This window comes from Delphinapterus leucas, chromosome 11, assembly GCF_059928025.1.
Source record: "Delphinapterus leucas isolate spDelLeu-1000000601 "Yukka" chromosome 11, BTC_Dleu_Yukka2, whole genome shotgun sequence".
NCBI classification, from domain to species: Eukaryota; Metazoa; Chordata; class Mammalia; order Artiodactyla; family Monodontidae; genus Delphinapterus; species Delphinapterus leucas.
The window spans coordinates 76,778,522-76,801,233 of NC_143139.1; the positions used below are offsets into that span (position 1 = coordinate 76,778,522).

Consider the following 22,712-nt stretch of genomic DNA (forward strand, 5'->3'; position numbering starts at 1 on the left):
CTCCGCGGCATGTGGGATCTTCCCGGACCGGGGCACGAACCTGTGTCCCCTGCATCGGCAGGCGAACTCTCGACCAATGTGCCACCAGGGAAGCCCGATGTGGACCATTTTTAAAGTCTTTAGCAAATTTGTTACAATATTGATTCTTTTTTTTTATGTTGTGGTTTTATTGGTCCTGAGGCATAGTGGGATCTTAGCTCCCCGACCAGCGATCGAACCCGCAAACCCTGCATTGGAAGACAAAGTCTTAACCACTGGACCACCAGGGAAGTCCCCCGACCACATTTTAGAGTTAGAAACCTATACGAGTTTCCTATTGCAGCTGTAACTAATTACCATAATTTGGTGACTTACAACTGTATGCTCTTACAGTTCTGGAAATCAGAAGTGTAAAATCAAGGTGTCAACAGGGCTGTGTTCCTTCTGGAGGCGTCAGAGGAGAGTCTGTTTCCTTGCCTTTTTTAGCTTCTAGAGCTTCCTATATTCCTTGGCTTGTGGCGCCTCCCTCATCTTCTCTGATCCTCCTGCCTCCCTCTTATAAGGACCTTTGTGATGACATTGGGCCCACCTAGGTCACCCAGGATGATCACCCCATCACAAGATCTTTAACTTAATCACATCTACAAAGTTTCTTTTACCACATAAGGTGACATATTTACAGGTTCGGGGACTAGGACATGGATAATTTAGGAGGGCCCTTATTCAGCCTATCATAGAAACAAAAATCAAAACACAACACAGGGCTTCCTTGGTGGCGCAGTGGTTGGGAGTCCGCCTGCCAATGGAGGGAACACCGGTTCGAGCCCTGGTCCGGGAAGATCTCACATGCCGCGGAGCAGCTGAGCCCGTGCGCCACAACCGCTGAGCCTGCGCTCTGGAGCCCGCGTGCCACAACTACTGAGCCCACGTGCCACAACTGCTGAAGCCCGTGTGCCTAGAGCCTGTGCTCCGCAGCGGGAGAGGCCACCGCAGTGAGAAGCCCCTGTGCCGCAGCGGAGGGTGGCCTACGCTCGCCGCAACTAGAGAAAGCCCGCGTCCAGCAACAAAGACCCAACACAGCCAAAAATAAATAAATAAAATAAATAAATTTATTTAAAAAAAATAAGGATTAAAAAAACACAACACAAAAAAACGGAATACCTCCCATTTCACATTATCTCATTTAATCATTTAATCTTCACAGGAATCTGGTGTGTGTGTGCATGTGTATATATGTGGGTATGATTTACACTATTTTACTGTATTAAAAAATCACAGTCAATGCTTCTGATCTTGTTGAAATATATTCATGCAGCTTGGATGTATTTCGTATTTTAAATACGATCCCAGATTTTTAAATTAGGTTATTAAAATAAGTACCAATTAAAATGTGGGTACAAAGCAAACGGCGGGATCCGCGGCGGCGATAGCGGCAGCATGGCCGCGCTCTACGGGGGTGTAGAGGGGGGAGGCACACGATCCAAGGTCCTTTTACTCTCAGAAGATGTGCAGATCCTGGCAGAAGTGGAAGGACTCAGCACAAACCACTGGCTGACCGGGACAGACAAGTGTGTGGAGAGGATCAACGAGACGGTGAACGGGGCCAAACGGAAAGCAGGGGTGGATCTCTGGTGCCTCTACGAAGCCTGGGCTTATCCCTCCTGAGCGGTGGGGATCAGGAGGACGCCGTGCAGATCCTGATGGAGGAGCTGAGGGACCGATTTCTCTACCTGAGTGAAAGCTACTTAATCACCACCGACGCCGCTGGCTCCATCGCCACTGTTACACCGGGTGGTGGGATCGTGCTCATCTCTGGGACAAGCTCCAACTGCAGGCTCATCAACCCCGATGGGTCTGAGAGCGGCCGCGGTGACTGGGGCCACATGATGGGAGCTGAGGGCTCAGCCTACTGGATTGCACACCAAGCAGTGAAAATAGTGTTTGACTCCATCGACAACATAGAGGCGGCTGACGAGGGCTGTGTCCAACAGGCCATGTTCAACTATTTCCAGGTGCCAGATCGGCTAGGAATCCTCACCCACCTGTACAGGGACTTTGATAAATGCAGGTTTGCTGGGTTTTGCAGGAAAGTTGCAGAAGGTGCTCAGCAGGGAGATCCCCTTTCCTGTTATATCTTCAGGAAGGCTGGGGAGATGCTGGGCAGACATGTTGTGGCAGTGTTGCCTGAGATTGACCCGGTCTTGTTCCAAAAGGAGATCGGTCTCCCCATCCCGTGTGTGGGCTCTGTGTGGAAGAGCTGGGAGCTGCTGAGGGAAGGTTTCCTTTTGGCGCTGACCCAGGAGAGAGAGATCCAGGCTCAGAACTCCTTCTCCAGCTTCACCCTGTTGAAGCTGCGGCACTCCTCCGCCCTGGGCGGGGTCAGCCTAGGGTCCAGGCACGTGGGGCACCTCCTCCCCATGGACTAAAGCCCAGTGGACATTGGGTGCTGGAGCTTTTTCTCCTTTTCCTTGTTTTTTTTGAAAAAGAAACACCTATAGAAGAAAATAAATGGACTTTACCCACTCACCCCCACCCCCCAAAATAAATAAATAAAATGTAGGTCTTCTTGCCATGTAACAGGGCTGGTTTCATCTCCGTTTTACATCTGTGTAAACTGAGGCTCATAGAGACACAGTTGTACAGAACAAATATATATGGATACCAAGGGGGAAGGGGGGGTGGGAGGAACTGGGAGATTGGATTGACATATAAACACTACTATGTATGAAACAGATAACTAATGAGAACCTACTGTATAGCACAGGGAACTCTACTCAATGCTCCGTGGTGTCCTGAATGGGAAGGAAATCCAAAAATGAGGGGATATATGTATACGCGTAGTTGATTCACTTTGCTGTAAAGTAGAAACTCACACAATATTGTAAAGTAACTATACTCCAATAAAAATTTTAAAAAAAAGAAACCGAAGCTCAGAAGATATACGTAAAGTGACAGGATCTCAATCAGAACCTGGGACTTTCTAAGTCTGAGTGTTTCCCTTTATCCCACATTCCTTCCTCATTCTACTTTGGGAAACAACATAAATTCCTGAGAAGTTAAATAAAAATACAAGATTTAATGTTTAAAAAAACCCCAGAATACCTCCTTACCATGGTTTACCAGCCCAATGTAACCCAGCCGTGACCAACTCTCTCAGCCTTGTCTCTCACTTACATTCTCCTACTCAGGCCTCCTGTCTGCTCCTTCAATGTGCAAGGCTTTCTCTCACCCTAGAGTCTTCACTCTTGCTGTTGCCTCCACCTGGGGCATTCTTTCCCCAGAAGTTCACACAGCTGGTTCATTCTTGAGAGCTCAGTTGTGATTTTCTCACTTATCACCAACCGAGATCACCTCCTTTATTATATTCTCCCTGTCAATAAGTCAACTCCAAGGGGAGATCCTCTGTTTTGCTCACTGTACCACTTGGAACAGTGACTGACACATGTAGCAACTTAATATTTGTTGAAGGAATGAACTCTATGACTTCAAAATGTCATTGATTTCCCCATAACACGACTTCATAACCCATTCTGGTTTTATAATCCATAGGTTTATACAAATGCTTTTTAAACCCATCCACATTTTCATCCTATATCAGCTGGCAGGATAAGACTAAACGAGATGAAATGTAATAAAAACAACTGTGAAGCCTACAAAATATTGGGGGGTGGGGGAAATGGGAGGTGTAGTGAGGGGATAGGGCTGAAAAAAATACGAGTAACATAATATTTAAAGTAGACTTAGAGGGAGTAATTATAAATGACTTTTAACTCAATATGACTTGTTGCAAGAATGCAGCTACCGAAAACATGACCTTCTGTGCAATGGGGGTTTTCAAGCAAAAAGGGGAAAACTACTTCTTGGACATACTTTATTAACAAAAATAGCTAGCATTTCTCAAAATGAACATTTGAGAAACTGTTCTGTAAAGGATAATAAAGCTTTATCTGTTACACATGTGGCATGATTTTTCTCCATTATCATTTATATGATGTTTCTCTATACGGCTTTTAAATCATGTATTCAAATCTCTCAGTATTTTCCCTTAAAGTTTAGTAATTCAGAAGTACTGACTCTGAAATCACACTTGCTTGGTTTGAATTCTGGCACCACCACTTGTTCGACCTTGGGAAAATTACTTAACCTCTCTGTGCCTCAATTTTATCATCTAGAAAATGGGAAGAATAAATAGTAAATACAAGAAAAAATGGCTAGCATTTACCAAGGGTATAATATGAACTAGGCACTGTAGTGAAAGCTTTACATGAAATATCTCATTTAATCTTCAAAATACTGTTATGGAAGAGGCACTGTTAATACTTCTCATTTCATAGACAAGAGAAATACAGTTCAAAGGAGTCAGGTAACTTGCCCAAATTTACAGAATTAGTATGTGTTAGAGTCAGGATTCACGAGTCCAAAGCCTGGTTTTTAAACTTAATTCACTACTGCACCAGCTTTTATTGATTATCCTGGACCCCGCGAAGGGTTGGTAGGAAAGCACTACCTGCTCTTAAGAAGCTGTGGGATTCAGCGATCTCAGCAGCTGGGCCTGTGCAGCCTGGTGAAGCTTATGACCCATAAACCGGAAGATGAAGCCCTTAATTTATAACTGTAGAATATCCACGTGTTCATTAGCTCCCCAAACACCACTACTTACTACTTACTAATACACTAATTACACCAGTAATTCAGGCTCCACATTTCAAACATCATCTCACTCTTCCTTCTCCTTCATCCTCATCTCTAATGAGTCATAAAGTCCAGCTATCAATTCTTCTAATTTTTCTTTTTCTAATTATTGTATTGCAAAAGAAAAATACCTACTCATGGTAAGACAGTCGAATGCTATAAAAAGATAGATAATAAAAAGTAAGTCTGCCTCCCATTCTAGACCCCAATGTCCTTTTCTGGAGACAACTGTTACTGATAAAAACACACACAAATGGCTGGGGCTTCCCTGGCGGCGCAGTGGTTGAGAGTCCGCCTGCCGATGCAGGGGACACGGGTTCGTGCCCCGGTCCGGGAAGATCCCACATGCCGCGGAGCGGCTGCGCCCGTGAGCCATGGCCACTGAGCCTGCGCGTCCGGAGCCTGTGCTCCGCAACGGGAGGGGCCACAACAGTGAGAGGCCCGCGTACTGCAAAAAAAGAAAAAAAAACACACACAAATGGGAAAGAGAATGACAGGATCAGATGCGGGTCACTCTGGATATAGTAGAGGGAGGATTAGGGCGGGTGAGGCTAAACACCAAGAGATGAGCATGGAGGCTACTGCAGTGGTTCTGGTGGCTAATGATGAGATCATGAAATAGGACCATGGCAACCTGAAGAATCTGTGAGATACATGGGGGATGGGTCATTTAGAGATAGCAGTGCTTGGATTTGGGGATGAAAGAGAGTGAAGAGTCTGGGATGACTCCTGCATGCCTGGCTTGATATTGGTGTTGTTTCACTGACATCAGAATATGAAGCACCAGTTCACAAGTTCAGCCAAGGATGCATTCATGGCATCTGGGAGATAGAGCAGACAGATAGAAATGAGGGTCTAGAGCTCAAGAGAGAAGTCAGGCTGCAGCAAAAGGGGGCTGTTGATGCCATGCACAGGATGAGTTCGCTGAGGGAGTCGCATGAGCTGGGTGAGAGCATCACTATCTTGAGGGACAGGCAGAGGAAGCACCATCTCCGGTGCTGTTACCATTGCATGGACAATAGAGGGCTCTCCAGAAACCTAGTTTTACCTGGAGACATATTTTGGCACTTGGTTATATTCAGTTCTGTTGTGTGCCTCTATCATTTCATATATGTATGTCCTGCTGTCCTGTAACATTTGCCATCCGTTCAAAGGTAGAGACTTGTCAGGTTTCATGCATAAGGGATGCAGCTTTTTTTCTTTGGTCATTTTAGTCACATTTTCTTAAATTAGGATATGTAGCCACTTGCAGTCAGACTGTATCTGAACAATATAACAACGGGAGGCAGGCGAGGGGGGGGGATTGAAATGTTCATGCTCTGCTCACTTTGCTGCCTTGTGTTTCTGCCGCAGCCAAGAGAAGAACTACCCCAGTCCAACCTAGGCTCAGAATAAGCACATGAATGGAGCAGAATCGCCCCGGCTGACCCACAGACATGTGAGGGAGCAATAAATGTTTATTGTCTATTACCTGGCACTGAGATTTTGTGGTTGTTATGCAACAGCTGTTCCTTTTCCTTGTATACGATGAAATGTTTAGATCTTAAATACATCTTCAATTGGTTTTGACAAAGGTATTCACCTGTGTAACTCACACCCCTGGCAAGACACAGAACACTGCCATAACCCCAGAAAGCGACCTGCTGGTCCTTCTGAGTCAATCCCCACCTCACGCCCAAAAGCAAACACTGATTTACTCTATCATCATAGCTTAGTTTTAAGACTTCTATCATTGCAGCCTAGTTTTGTGGTAAGTTGATAAGGACCAGGGATTAGCCAAATCCAGCCCACGGCCCATTTTTGTATGACCCATGAGCTAAGAATGGTTTTTACATTTTTAAACAGTTTAAAAAATATCAAAAGAGGAATAATACTTTGTGACATGTGAAAATTTTATGAACTTCAAGTTTCAGTGCCTATGATTAGGTTTTACTGGCACGCAGCCAGCTCCATTTATTTACGTACCTATGGCTGCTTCTGCACTCCAGCTGCAGTTGAGTAGCTGAGACTGGGAACATATGCCCCAAAAGCCTGAAGTATTTACTACCGGGCCCATCACAGGAAATGTCTGCCCATCCCTAGGGAACTTGCCTCTCTCTCCATCACACATGTGGACCCAAGTGCTGAAGCCAGAGTTGAAAACCAGGTGTTCTGAGTGCTGTTTTAATTGCGTTCATTCAAATCACACATACAAATCATACATGTTCATGAAAAGTCTAAATACTGTCAAAATACACAGTGTGGAAAGTGAGAACCTCTCATAAGCCCAGCTCTCAGGGAGAACACTCTAAGATTTCAAAGAAAACTAAAGCTAAGTTACAACTAATGTGTAATCGTTACTGTCCTGTATCATTTTCACACGAGGGTTGGCATCGCTAAGATCTGTTGTTACTGAAACGGAAGCAGCGAAGCTGTAAATAGGAACAGGCCAAAATCAGATGGAAGAGGTAGGGTGAGTGCCAACATCTCCCCTGTGAACTACAAGGGGAGACAGGAAAGAGTCAGATCCCCAGAGTCACACTGCATTAAATGCCCAATTCCAGCCAGGCTAGACTCACAAGTCCATGGGCACATCAGGCATCCACGGAAAGAAGCAGCGGTCCCAAAGCGGGACCTGAGCCACCACACACTGCTGGCTGGAGTTTGCCAGATCAGAGTTGTGCATGGCTGCCTTAGAGACAGCGTGGATCTTATCCTAGAATGCAAAGTATGCTCCTTCTTAGCTAATGAAGTGCAATGCTATTCTTCTGCTGGGAACATTGGTAGCACTTAACATTATGCTTTTAGGAATAACACCATCTGGAGATACCCTTGAAGTATATGGCTTTGGTCAATAACTCCAACTCTAGAAGCCCATCTCTTCAAGTTTTGCCCAACTACCTCAGCCTTCTTTAATGGAAATACTTCCCTTTTTCACTGAACGATTTCTTCTCTAATTAAGAACCATTTCGCTACTCTAGAAGGGATGGGGGGTTGGGGGGAAGGACAGATCGGAATATCTGCAGGGCTTTGTTATGCTGAGTGGCAAGCACAAGTAGGGATCAGAGTACAATTTCAGGGACAACAGTGGAAAAGCTGACGCCATCTTCTCATGCCATCCCTTTAAGTATATGCTGCACCACTATTAAAAATGATTACTTCAAAGGGTATCAATTTATTAGCCAGCTGCGGATGTCCACATGTTTCTGTTTGTTTTCTGGGTGGGGGGTGGTTGATGAGTATCTCAGGAAACCTATGGATTCTTTCCCCAGAAAAACACACATGTTCCCCCCCACCCCCGCCACACACACACATTCATGGGGCTTTCAGGCTCTGAGTGCCTGGCGAGGGATCCCAAGTTTAAAAAACTCAACTATAGGAGGTGAGTGTACCTTGAGGGGCTGTAGTAGGGACAGTCTAAAATGACAATGTTCTCACAGTCTGACTACCTGTGGAGTTTGCCCCAGATGCACTGGACTTCAGACCACGGTTTTTTGGGGATAAAATGACTAAGCAGGCTCCTAATTTGTAGCTTAGCTGGTCTTTGGGGAAAAAAATGCAAGTATTTGATTTGAGAGTGAATAAATTGGTATTTTAATACTGTGTGTGCCTGCATGTGTAGGTGCATGTAGATGTGTGTTTTGTGTGTGTGCGTGTGCATTTACATCAGTCCGCCCCTGAGAGACGGATCATCCATTCGCTCAGGTACCATCCTCCCAGGTTTAGCAGCTGAGGTGAATTCAACCAGGTAAGAGCCAGCTGATGGGGCCCCAGGCAGCTTGCCCCTGGGGAGCTCTGTTAACCACTTCCCACCTATAACTGCCCCATCCTCATGGCCACCATCAAGTTGAGGACACCAGCCCACGTTGAGGCCTTGTCAGCAGCTGTGAACAGTTCCAGTTCCTTCTAATCACAGAGGACTGATCTGCTGCTTACCGCGAAACCTCCTTCAACTACATCCCACTGTGTGGCCTAAAGGGGATTACAGCTGTCGTGTAGCTTTTATCCTGCCACCTACCCAGCAGCAGACAGGAGAGCTCAAAATGTGACAGAAATAAGAACTAAGAGTAAAGAAATTCCCAGAGGGGTGAGTCTGTGTCTCTCCGAGGCACTGAAAGCATCCTACACAAAAGTGAAACATGAGTCTTGGGTTTCCTGAATTCTCCTCTGTCTTTTCTTGGCTGAAGGCATGAGACTGCCAGGTCAGTGTCTGCCAGCTGCCAGCTCTGGCCAGCAAAGAAAGTCAGATGGGGAACGGCGGGCGCCTGGGCATGGGCCTGCTAGCAGGCCAACACGCACACGCCAGACATGCGGAGAGAGGAAAGAAAAGGCCGCCACCCTTCCTGACTTTTCAGAGACAGGCCTGCAATTGTTTCGGAGGGTAGTCCAGACAACACAGGAACTCCTGAGAGTTCAGCTAAGGAAAGAGCACATGTACACTCCACAGGATCATCAGACCCGGCTCTATTTCTATGTTCACGTCCACACAGAGACCGGCCAAGGGTTCTGCTGTCCTATGGCAGCAAAGGCCAGGCTGCCACCAGCATTCTGGGTTATCTTCCTGGGTCTGACATCTATTCCAGGAACCCTTGGGACCAAGAGACTGATCAGCAGAGGAAGAAAAAAAGAATGTTTTATAGTGCAAAGCCCCAAATCAGCCCCAGATAACTTTTAAAACTGTGCATTGTTTAAAATCTTCCAGTGGATTCCCACTTCCCTGAGGATAAATTCTCAGTTCCCTATGTTGGCCTTTAGGTAGGGAGGATCATGTACTTTAATGGTCCAAATAGGAGCACTTTCGAGAGTGAAAGACACTGCTATTCATAACAATGCTGGGGCAACAGCCGTAAACCAGGACTGTCTCCCCTGAGAGACCAGACTCTGGGCATACTGTGACTTAGCCCTGGGACCCACCCTCTTCCCTCTCACCATCTGTCTGCGGGCTTTCTCCTCCAGTTTCCCGGAAGGAGCCGGTTCTCCCTCACCTCCTCACCCCCGACAAGCACTTTCCTCTCCCCGTTCCACATATCTGCAGCTTCCTCACCTGCCCCACGCCTACTCGTCCTTCTTCAGCCTCAGTCTGGACATAACACGGGCAGGGAGGCCTCCTCTGACCTCTGAGACAAGGTTGGCTCCCTCTTACGGGCTCCCAGGGCACCCCTTTGAGATGCTTCCCTTAGCTCCCACACCATCCCCAAGCCATGGAAGTTAAGGGCCATCCCGAGCGCTCCCGGGACCCCAGGCTGCCTCTGACACACGCCGCTGACATGACCCGCTCAGCACTCTGAGCCCCTTCGGGCAGAGACTGTGGTCCATTCATCCAGGAACAGTGTGGTTGCTGAGGAGGAGGCCGGGAAACAACGAGGGCCACGGTCCCTCGTCTGAAACCTTGGGTCCAGGTACGTTTCAGAATTCAGAATTTTTCATTTGAAAATGACAATATGATGTGACAGTGCCAGTGGAGCTGGGGCAGCATCCTGTAATCTGCCACACTGATATTTCTGCAGCAAAATGTGTGAATATTCACATAAGTGGCTAAATACAGCCTCAAAATATCCTCACATCCTTTCGGGTCAGGCTTTGAAAGTCATTGAGTTCAGAGCAGGTCAGAATTTTCTGCCAAAATTATGAAGAAATTTTGGTTGTCAAGAGCTTTTGGGTTTTTTTAATTGTGGAAAAGAGACTTATGGACTCATGATAGCTTACATTTCATGAATACTCATCTTCCAGGCACTGTTCCAAGTTTATATACAATTATATATAATGTAATATATTCTCTATATATTACATTAATATATGTTATAAGTAATATATACAGGCTGTATCTATAAAATCTCATTTAATGCTCAAAACCATCCTATAACGTGTCATCACTTTATTTTTTAGATAAGGAAACTGAGGCACAGAGAGGACAAGCAACGCGCAGAAGGTAAGCAGCAGATCACAAAACCAACACACGCTCCACAGCTGGTGCTCAGCGATCCCTGAGTAAATGAATCAATGAAACTCGAGTGTACATGTGTTACACGTAGCAAGGCGAAGCAGTTAAGCGGCAAAACTGCTGACGTGGCCTTGTCAGTTCCTTGGGGTTATCTGCCTCAAACCTCTCTTCTAGGCATTGCTTCTACCTCAATTTAAATGTTTACTGAAAGTGCATTACAAGTAGCCCAGCCCCCTGGACACAGATCCTGCCTGGTGCAGGGGTAGGCTCCTGACTCAAATTAGGGCAATCGTGACAATTCCCTGAGACTTGGGAAATGGCATCACAAAGTCATTCTCTTCTGGGCGCCTGGACAACAAAACACAAACGTGTTTCAGAGGAAAACAGGAAACACCACAGAGAGCCTAAATATCCAAATCCAGCCTGACATATTTTAGTGTGTAGCCTATGATTTCTTTTTAAATAAAACATTGGCTGGCACACAGGAACGAGCAGGCCAGTGGGGACTGCCTCTGCTGATACCTAACTAATGACTGTCGAGTCACTGGCAATTAAATTATTCAACCAAGGCTTACTGCGCACCTACTGTGGGCCAGGTATTCTGCTAAGCAGATGATAAACAAGCCGGGTGGGGTGGGGTGCACGCCCTCCCAGGTCACACGACTACAGTGAAAAGTCAAACAGCAACAGCGTATCGCGATCCAGGGAATATGTGGGGAGCAGAGAGGATACACAGCAGATTTAACTCAATTTGTAATTGGATCTGAAGTGGAACAAAAATTAATTATACTATTTATGAGCTGTTCAAGTTTAATTCCAACAAATTTAGATTATAAAACTAAACGATTGTGAAGAATTACTGAGGCAAGCAGTAGAGATATGTGCACTGAGTCATTCTAATGCTCCCGTGTCAAGCACGGGCCATCCAGACTGACTGTTATCATTAACAGAAGATTAACAAGATTTGCATATATATTGTGAATGTTTGATTAAATAGCTCAATCGTGGAAAAACTAGTACAATTTGGGAGTATGGTTTCCAGAAAACACTTAGTCCAGCCAATATCTTTTGTCCATTTAGAGTCAGGGTTATCTGCAGTGTAAAACTGAATTCTGCAGAAAGCACTTTGCAAAAGTATTAGAACACTTCTGAATTTCAAGAGAAAAAAGAACAACACTAAAGCGTTTATGGCAAGAGTAAATATGATTGAGTAGCTGCGGCAACAGAAACACATTTGATGTAACATATGACAGACCCTGTTAGCTGTGAATGCACTTACTCTGACTCCTTTCTTTCTTGTAAACATAACCCCAATTCTGTTCAGTACTCTACCATGCCGTGCTAAATATACTCTTTCCCGGCCGCCCTTGAAGTCACAGATGTCCATAGATCATGGTTCTGGTGGATAAAACCTAAGTAAAAGTCTGTTTCTGGTTCCTAATAAAAGGAGACAGTTGGCAAGAGGAACCCTTTTCCAACCCGTTTTCTCACCTAGATGTAGACGTAATGCCGGAGCTGTAGCCACCATGCTGTCACCATGAGGATGAAAGCCAACATGCCAAGTGGCTCTGATGAGAAGTTGAACCAGCCTACCTCTAGACTTCATATTATGTGAGGAAAAAACACACTCTTATTTGTTTTAACCACTGTTCTTGGATATTTCTGTTCTTTGCAACAAAACATTACTAATAGAATAGAACAAGATGGAAGGTTGTACTTAAAAATGTGAACCTTGGGTAACTGTAGCTACCAAGACCCAGAATTCTCTGTAATTAGTGACTCAGTGCAGATAGCAGGAAATAACCAGTCTGGTGTGGAGCAGCATAAAATACTGATCATCGTGGGACACCAAGTCAGGATGGTAGCAGAGGCTGTTGGTTGTTACTCAATGTATGTCCCTGTCTTCTTTCTCACCAAATGCCCTTTCCCAGCCCCAGGGCAAGTCCCATTTCAGTCACCTGGTTAAAGTGTAATAGGACCGGAAAGTTATTGATAGTTCAGGGGCTGTGCTCTGCCAACTGTGTAGACAGTTAAGCTTCTTCCAGCCTCCACCTTAGATACAAGAGATTTCGATATGGGGTGCAGACTTAACCTGGTTTACTTCAGGGCATGTCCAATTGCACTGTCAGAACCTTCACGCCTTTTTCTTTTCTTTTCTTTTCTTTTTGGTAGAAGTAGGTTTCTAGGTGTCTGGTATATTTGATGCAAGGTTATTACTATTTTTGGACTCAATGGCAGCTTTTTAAGTAGACACCACAGAGGTAGATACATTTCCCCTGAACCTAATGACCTCACCTTTCCCCCTTTTGAATTTCAGAAGCAGTCTACGCTTTTTTACTCACTCTGTGTTAACGCTTTGTTTGTAAATAATAAAACCTTATTTATTTATTTTTTCTTAAAAAGAAGGCATGGAGGGGAGTCTTGGAGAACAAGACATACTCAGAAATTCTAAGGCTGGAGAGAACCAAGAGCTGAGGTTTCTTGGACGGGCAGGTAGGTGTGGGAGAGCTCTGTGCCTCACACACTGAGGTCTGACTTTTATTCCAACGGCACTGAGGAGCCACTGAAGGAGTTTAATCAAGGAACTGAAATAACCAGATTTTTTTTATTTAGAAAGATCACATGGATTGCACTATAGGGAAGCAAATTGCAAGGTGGCACAAGAGGCCAGTTACAAATTAGTAAGAAATGATGCAGGCCTGAATTAAGGCCATGGCAATGGACAAATTCGAGAGGCATTAAGGGAAAGCGTTTCATACCCGATTAGATTTATTTGGTACAGGACAGGAAAGCAATAAGGCGGCTCGCAGATTTAACAGGGGGTAGTTGTTGATATCGTTCACAGAGATAGAGCATGTGGGGGGGGTCAGGTGAATGGGGGTGCCTCAGGGGAGACAGGCAGATGGCACATGCAGTTTTGTGCACAGTGGGACCTCTCTTGGAGATATACTGCTAGGCAGCAGAATACATGGGTCAGGCACTCAGATCTGAACAGTAACTGAATCTGAATGCAAACGGATAGCAATTGAAGTCATGGGACTCACTGAGATTATCTAAAGAAAATGAGCAAAATGGGAAGGTGCATCAGTGAAATCACAAAGCACACTAATAGCAGGGGTGGAGGATGAAAGCAGCAGCGTCCACAAAGAAGGGAACGGCCAGCGGGGCCGAGAAAGAATCACGGAGGAGCCGGGGTGGGGAGCGTGACGGGAAGCCCGGGGAGGAAGCTGGGAGGACTGAGTGGTCTGCAGGGTCCACCACCAGAGAGAGCAGAGCCCACGGACGGCTCAAGGCTGCTCTTCCCCAGCATATGTGGGCTTTGACCCGCCCCAAGTGTGCATGTGACCCTGCTCCCCTGCCACGGCTCACTGGTCAGGAGGTGATTGCTGACCCAAGCACAGAAACCAGCGCTGGGAGCCTGGAGTGCCTCCCCGCCCCTGCCACTTGGACTGGGAAGCCAGCAGGCTGAGGATGGGGAGCCGGAACAGAGTGCCCTGGTCTGGGAAGACAGCTCCTCCTGTCCTGATAAATGACTGTTATGTTAATGCTGGTTCCGGCTGGTTTCTCTTACTTGCAACTATAAAAATCCCAATCTGGGGCTTCCCTGGTGGTGCAGTGGTTGAGAGTCCGCCTGCCGATGCAGGGGACGCGGGTTCGTGCCCCGGTCCGGGAAGATCCCACATGCCGCGGAGCGACTGGGCCCGTGAGCCATGGCCGCTGAGCCTGCGCGTCCGGAGCCTGTGCTCCGAAACGGGAGAGGCCACAACAGTGAGAGGCCCGCGTACCGCAAAAAAAAAAAAAAAAAAGTCATGTACCAAAATGTTCATTGCAGCTCTATTTACAATAGCCAGGACACGGAAGCAACCTAAGTGTCCATCGACAGATGAATGGATAAAGAAGATGTGGCACATATATACAATGAAATATTACTCAGCCATAAAAAGAAATGAAACTGAGTTATTTGTAGTGAGGTGGATGGACCTAGAGTCTGTCATACAGAGTGAAGTAAGTCAGAAAGAGAAAGACAAATACCATATGCTAACACATATATATGGAATTTAAGAAAAAAAATGTCATGAAGAACCTAGGGGTAAGACAGGAATAAAGACACAGACCTACTAGAGAATGGACTTGAGGAAATGGGGAGGGGGAAGGGTAAGCTGTGACAAAGCGAGAGAGTGGCATGGACATATATACACTACCGAACGTAAAATAGATAGCTAGTGGGAAGCAGCCACATAGCATAGGGAGATCAACTCGGTGCTTTGTGACCACCTAGAGGCGTGGGATCGGGAGGGTGGGAGGGAGGGAGACGCAAGAGGGAAGAGATATGGGAACATATGTATATGTATAACTGATTCACTTTGTTATAAAGCAGAAACTAACACACCATTGTAAAGCAATTATACTCCAATAAAGATGTAAAAAAACAAAACAAAACATGTAACCATTTTAAGTGTCCAGTTCAGTGGCATTAAGTGCATTTCTACTGTTTGTGCAAACATCACCACTATGGATCCCCAGAACTTTTCATCTTCGCAAACTGCAATTCTGTACCCATTAAGCACTAACTCCCATTCCCGCCTCCCCCCACCTACCTGTACCCACCACGCCACTTTCTGTCTCCATCAAGTTTATTATTCTAGGCACCTCAGGAAGTGGAATCCTACAGTAATAAACCTTTTAGAAACAACTTACGTTTAAATGTGCTTTAAACTGTAAACATTTACGAACTGTTATCGCTTCCTCCTCCTGAGGTGGGCAGGGCAAGGACCGTGGCTCCGGTTTTGGAGGCTGGGGAAGCTAGGGCTCAGGAAAGTTAAATGATTCGCCCAAGCCTCGGCTTCAAGGGATCACAGCGCCCCATGCCCCAGGAAGTGCCAGGCTCCGCTAACCCTCTCACACACTCCAGGGAGGCTGCTTCCAAAACTGGACTGTTGAAGGCCATTATCCCAACCCACACCCCATACCAGCGGGCCTTCCTTTTCTGTGCCCGGCAGTGGGTGGTTTGAGCACTTCACTAAGGATTAGCAATCAGAACAGGAAACAGCCAATGCAGTAGGGTGGAGACAACAAGGATTTAACCTTAGGCCAGGGTGTGTCTTTCTATGGTCGGATGCTCCCTGCTCCCTGCTCAGGAGGGAGACAGCTCAGAGAGGTCAAAGCCACTGCCAGCGTGAATTATTCATCTGGACACTTGTTTGCAGTCCACCTGCGCAGGCAGCACAGTAGAGTCAGGGCAGAAAGTGTTAAATGATTAATCCTCCTCCTGCCTGAGTCCTCGGCTCCTGGGCCGGCTCTCTTACTACCGAACATCTGGAGAGAGGTCTTGCTTTCCAGGCTCCTGGGCCGGCTCTCTTACTACTGAACATCTGGAGAGAGGTCTTGCTTTCCATTCTCAGGGTCAAAAGGTTTGCTCACTTTTGTTTCCTGCACAGTAATGGTCAACCCTAATGACCTATTTGCAAGCTGCCAAGAGATGTAAGGTTTCTTTAGGTTGGTTAGTTTGCTGGAATTAGAAATGGTTCAAGCTGTGCATTCATTACTTTCTAAATCAATGTAAAAAGCTCTTATTGAGCCTCAAGAAAATGAGTCTCATGCATTCTGTTCTCATCAATACCTACTAAAATAATTTATCAGGTGTTGTGTGTGTGTGTGTGTGTGTGTGTGTGAACGCGCATACATAGGATCTAACCTTAAAAGCTGGAGACAGTTGTTAAACCATACTTGTACTTTTTATTTGCCTCTAAATTTACCTGCAGGACAGAATCAAAAGCTAATTAGTTTGACCCCGTGTGGCTCAGCTGTGCTTAAGACCTAAGGAAGATTATGTCTTAGAATTTAAGGATTTCCCTTGGGGCTGGTTTAAAGGTGGAAATCCTGTCTCACCTTAAGACTCTGTAAGTAAACTGGAGTGGCTGGGGGACAGGTGTGGAGGAACCAAGGAGACTGAAGAAGGAGCCTGGGAGCTGGAGCAGGAAGACCTAGATTGACAACCTGCCACCCACTTACTACACGGTGCTCTAGGGCAAGTTGCTTTATCTGAGCCTCAGTTTCCTCATCTGTGAAAAGGGATCATAACTTTATCTACGAAGGAGGGACAGTGCAGAGATTAAATAAAATAAGAACTGTAATAGCAGCAACAATTCACTGAGTGCTCACAATGAGTCAGGCACCCTTCTGTGGAAAAATTACTGTAAGGGACTTTACAAACATTAGTTGTAATAACAACTTTATTATTGTTGTTCTTTACTGACAATTCAAAGGGCTTCAATAAGTTTAGAGAATGTGGGCAGGTTTCTTCCATTTTATTCTTTTTTTTTATTCTTTTTTTTTTTTTGCGTTACGCGGGCCTCTCACTGTTGTGGCCTCTCCCGCGGCGGAGCACAGGCTCCGGACGCGCAGGCTCAGTGGCCATGGCTCACGGGCCCAACCGCTCCGCGGCATGTGGGATCTTCCCGGACCGGGGCACGAACCTGTGTCCCCTGCATCAGCAGATGGACTCTCAACCACTGCGCCACCAGGGAAGCCCGTTTTTGGCTTTTTTTGCGCACTTTATTCTTATTTTAAAAGTCTAAAATCCCATACTGTTTGAGTACCAAGGGTCTCATCTCCCAAATGCCACTTTGAGCCCATAAGGATCTTCTTCCCTTCTGTCCTCTCTTTGAGGGAAGAGGGGAGAAACTGGACCAGCAGGAAGAGGACGAGGAGCTAACATATATTAACTGAGGTGCCAAACTTCTGTGGCCAGAAACTTAACCAAGATAACAAATAGGAGTAATGTTAAAATCTATGACTGTGCTTTTTTCCCCCTTTTGCATTTGAGGGCTGGTGGATTGCCAGCGCGCAGGGAGGGACCTGGAAGCTAGTGGCGAATGGCCAGCCCAGGGCCCCCCATGGTTGTTGCCAACACACCATCCTGAGAAGCCGGGCAGCACCAGAGGCATTTCTGCCAATACCCTCTAGGGAGCAGGCCGGCCAGGGCACAGACAGGGACTCTGAAGGCTCAGTATGCGGCCCCTTATCCAGGCCACTGTGCAGCCGTGAATCCACTCTTCCCTGCTAGTCTCAGGTGCCCCCTTAAGGAGGAGCTGTAGTGGGGACAGGGCTCTGAAAGACGGAGGCCTCCAGACAAAACCAAGTTACCTAAAGAGCCCATTTCAGCTGTTGGATGAGACCAAGTTATCCAACTGCAATAAGACGTGGTTGTCCTCTGTTACCCAGTGTGGGTGAGAAGAGGAGCTCAAGTGAAGGCTGAGTTCTCTCTAGAAAAATAAGTTTTCTTTGCAAACACAGGCGGTGTGAATAAATCCAATATTAGTACCCTGCAGCCCTCAGACACGTGCTTTGGGAAAGGCTGTAATTACTTGCCTCTGCCTGGGCAGCTTCCCCCCATCTTTCTGCACCCCTCTTTCTAGCTAACAGCCTTTTCAGATGCTGGCTTGGCATGACTTCCTGAGGGAAACCTCCCTTGGAATACACCCCCATCCCCAAGGCCAGGTCAGTGTTCACACCCCTCTCCCCATACAGCCATGTTCCCAAGCCTGCCCTTATCAAAGCAGGGATCCCCCTGTGTTGTAAGTGCTTGTTTATTCGTTTGCCTCCCCAGCCTGTGTAAACTTTTCAAGTCAAGGACTGTGTCTTGTTCACCATTATGTTCTTGGTGCCTAACACAGTGTCTGACAATAAATATATGTTCAACACCAATGCATGCCATTTTGCAGCAACATGGATGCAACTAGATATTATCATACGAAGTGAAGTAAGTCAGACAGAGACAACTACCATAAGATATCATTTAGACGTGGAATCGAAAATATGGCACAAATGAACCTATCTGCAAAACAGAAATAGACTCACAGACACAGAGAACAGACTTGTGGTTGCCAAGGGGGAGGGGGGGAGGGAGAGGGATAGACTGGGAGTTTGGGGTTGGTAGATGCAAACTATTACATTTAGAACGGGTAAACAACAAGGTCCTAATAGCACAGGGAATTATACTCAGTGTACTGTGGTAAACCATAATGGAAAAGAATATAGAAAAAGAATATCTATATGTGTGTAAAACTGAGTCACTTTGCTGCACAGCAGAGATTGGCACAGCACTGCATATCAACTATACGTCGATAAAAGTAAATAAATAAATGTAATTATTGACCAATTAAAAAATATATCAATTGACAAGTGACTCACTGATGTCCCTGCAAGGAATATATACCACCTTAGGTATCAACAATTTGAATGTGGGAAGACAACTGTCCGTCAGGGAATGCCAAGCACAATACAGAAGGAAGATGAGGAAGCTGGGATGTGGTTGGTTAGGAGGTTTTATTTTATTTTATTAATTAATTAAATTAATTAATTTATTTATTTTTGGCTGTGTTGGGTCTTTGTTGCTTTGTGGGGGCCTCTCATTGTGGTGGCTTCTCTTGTTGTGGAGCACGAGCTCTAGGCGTGCGGGCTTCAGTAGTTGTGGCACGTGGGCTCAGTAGTAGTGGCTCGCGGGCTCTAGAGCGCAGCCTCAGTAGCTGTGGCGCACGGGCTTAGTTGCTCCACGGCATGTGGGATCTTCCCGGACTAGGGCTCGAACCCGTGTCCCCTGCACTGGCAGGCGGATTCTTAACCACTGTGCCACCAGGGAAGTCCTGGTTAGGAGTTTTTAAAAGACCATGCTCATTTTGAAAAGGGTCCAGAGCTAAAGCAATGTTTTTTTTTTTAAAGCATAGTATAAATCTTCATACATGCCACACCTGGCACCTGGCCAAGTTCTACCTCTAACTGGATGTGGGACTTGGGGCAAGCTCCTCATCACTTACTTGAGTTATGTGTAATCCCATCATCAGAGCTTCAGGGTTCTTAAGGTGATGACAGAGAGTTAAAGAGAGTTCTTTTAACTCTGTATTGTAGAAAACTTTGAAAATATAAAATAAGAAAATGAACTATTCAGGAGTAGAATTTTGGAGTATTTCTTTCTGGTTTTCTAAAATTCATGTAATTACCCTTTTTGTGTTACATATTCTAATGAGCCCCATGTCCACGGACAGCTGCCACCTCTGGGTACCTCTACTTCCCCTGCCCCATCAGCTCCCATTCACTCTAGGGCCCAAGGAGGCATCTGGAGTTGGCTGTCCCCAGAGGTATCAGAGGGCATACTGTCACGCAGGGCTTCTCATATTTATTTCCAGTAAGTATTCTGTTACCAGTCTTTTAAATGTTATTCAAGTCTTTTTTTCTTGTGAAAAATTTCAAAGATAAACAAGGTGAAGGCAATAGCGTAAAGAACCCCATATACTCCTTGCCCATCTTATTGCATACCCTCCCACACATTGTGTGTGTGTTGGAGCATTTTAAAGCAGATACTATGTATCGTATCTTAAACACAGTTTTTAACTGTCCCTGTGTGCTGAGGCTGCCTTCGGAAGGGACAGAACCTCAGAAATGCACAGAACGTATAAAGAGCACCGGGAGTAAAGGTTGCTTGTGGATGCCCACTCTCAGAGCAGCACAGTGCTTTTTTCTCATTGACCTGCACGAAAGGGAAAGCTTCCAATTAACTGCTTAAAAACACATTCAGAGCAAACAAAGCCTTTGATCCCTGTGGAAAACTTAGAAGGAACCAGGCAATTTTCCAAAAGCATCAAGCTCCAAACAGTAATAAGCCAGGTCAAGTGGACATTTCTGCCTGATACCCAGTTATTCCAGTTGTCACCTCTCTGGTTACTTAATTTCCCTGCTTCATTCCATCCGGATTGTGGAAGGAGCCTTGCTCACTAACCGGCACTGCCTTGTCTTTTTCCTCACGTGAACAAAAGGGGAGTGTCAATTACAGGTGTCCTGAAAGCAAGTGAGAGAACACGTGATCTCATCTAGACACAGAGGCAAGGGGCTCTGGGCTCTCTGAATGCTGACCCAGTCAGGGACGGACACACAGACAAAACTGAGACTTGCTCAAGCCCACTGCCTGCAAGCATGAAATGAACTAATGAGTGAATGAGTAGGAACTAAAGAGGCTGGAAGCCGGGTGAGATGAACGCTGGAGCCTGGACCACCCAGGCCAGGTATCGGGAGCACCAAGCAACTAAAACAAAACCTCAAAAACAACGCATTAAAATGAGTTTCAAAAATGTATCACCTCCACTGTGGGGTTTTTTCTTTTCCTTTCTGTCATTTATTTTTTTCCCCCATTGTGATGTTTGGTGATGTTAAATTTAAAATATAATTTTAAATAAAGTTTGGACTTACATGTAAAAAAAAAAAAGTATCACCTCAATACAAGAGTTACTTCCCTTCTTCCACTGAATTTCTAAGTTTTGGTCCTTGGTAGATTCATTTCTAAACAGCTGAAATCACGGCATATGGGCAATTTTATACGTGCTCTTCCTCACTTAACATATCAAACACATCCCCAGAATTATTTTAAATGGCTGCACGGTTTGTAGGTATGCGTATAAACCCAAACGTAATTCTCTGCTCTACTCCTTTCCTCTTTCTTCAGTTATTCATCTTTTTTTTTTAGGGGAGGAGTCCTGAAAACTGCTCTTTTTGCCTTATCTCCATCCCCTCTTGCCAAGAGGCGCCTGACCACTGAGGTCCCCCTGCTCTAGGAACTGGCACGTGCTAATGCCTCTGCGGGTAACACTGCCACAGCCCACTCTCCACCTGGCCTATTCCTACCTCCATGTCAGGGCTCAGATTAAGAGTCATTTATTCCAGGAAGCCTTCCTTGACCCTCCTGACTGCCGTAACTTCCTGGACTTCAAGGGTCAAGGCACTCATCACACTCTGTATGTTGTAACTGTCTTATGATCTGTCCGGTCACTAGAACGCGAGCAGAAGCCATTTTTCTGAGCCTTGCTAGCTGGGTGGTCTTGTCTCCCTTGAGCCTCAGTTTCTCATCTGTGGGAGAAGATAGTTATGCAGTCTCTCCCACCTACCAACAAGGATGCTGTGAAGATCACATGAGGCAGTATGGCAAAGATTCTTGATACGGCATAAAGGGCTGTAACAATGTTGATAAATATTACTGATGATATATCTGCTACCTAATTCTGTGGCATAGAAAGCCGTCGCATAATTTTAACTTTTCGAGGATCACAGATGAAGAGTGATAGCTAACATTTACTGAATGTTCATGGACACTGTACCAGGCAGTTTACATGCATTTTCTCATTGTATCCTCATGCGAATGAATGGGGTCAGATCTCTTATTATTCTCATTTTCCAGAGGCTCAGAAGACTAAATTATTTTCCTGGGGCCACACTGCTTTGGAATAGGATGCTAAGGACTCAGTGCAAGCCTCTCCTCAAAAAATGCCCATACCCACATCCATACAAAATAGTGCATACAATTTCCAGAAGTTCATGGATCCCCTAAAGCCCGTGTTCTTTGGGCCCCTGTTCAAGGCCCTGCATGCAAAAAAGTGAATTTTGCAGAAAAGTTCAAAGATTTACACACTTCACAGATCTGGGTGGTTATGAGAATAAACTGTGTCAGCAAGAATTTTAGAGCCTGGGAACAGGTGGTAAATTCTGAAGTCCCAGCAGACATTGTTTCCTTGGCAATTTAAGTCACTGGATGATTGAATGCCCTTGGCCCCAAAGCCACATGGCATGAATATTGCACTCTGATAAATCGGGTGCTGAGGGAAGGTGATGGTACCAGCTGTCAAAGTCCAGCCACCGGCAGCAACGTCCAGACCCTTCAGGGAGCAAATAGTTTCTGAAGACACTCACTGCTTGATGGAGTCCACAGACTGGAAAAGCAACTGCTCTCAGAACATAAGAGGCTGCAAGGAACCAAAGTGGGAACAGAAACGAGAGCTTGTCGAACCATCTGGCTTCGGCCTGTCCTAATCTCAGAAAGGCTTTGGAAACGGTGAGGCATCACCGTGGGTGTAAGAAGTGCATGCGTCTCACACCGAGGAGGGTGAGAGACAGCAGCCCGGTCACCAGGCATGGTGAAACCCATCCCTCTGCAGAAAAAATCCCTGGGACTGTGCCGCAAGTCAAAATAAGCAATTAAAATGTGAAAGCAAACTTGTGGGCCAGACTGCATTTTTCAGCGTGGCACCGTGTGGGCAAAGCCTCAGAGGCCACCTGGGAATGGACTGAGATGAGCCAA

General features: G+C 45.9%; 1 pseudogene; it reads left to right on the forward strand.

Annotated features, from left to right (window-relative positions):
• The first annotated feature begins 1,187 nt into the window (after window positions 1–1,187).
• LOC111168738 (N-acetyl-D-glucosamine kinase pseudogene) lies at window positions 1,188–2,502 on the forward strand (annotated as a pseudogene).
• The last annotated feature ends 20,210 nt before the right edge of the window (window positions 2,503–22,712 follow it).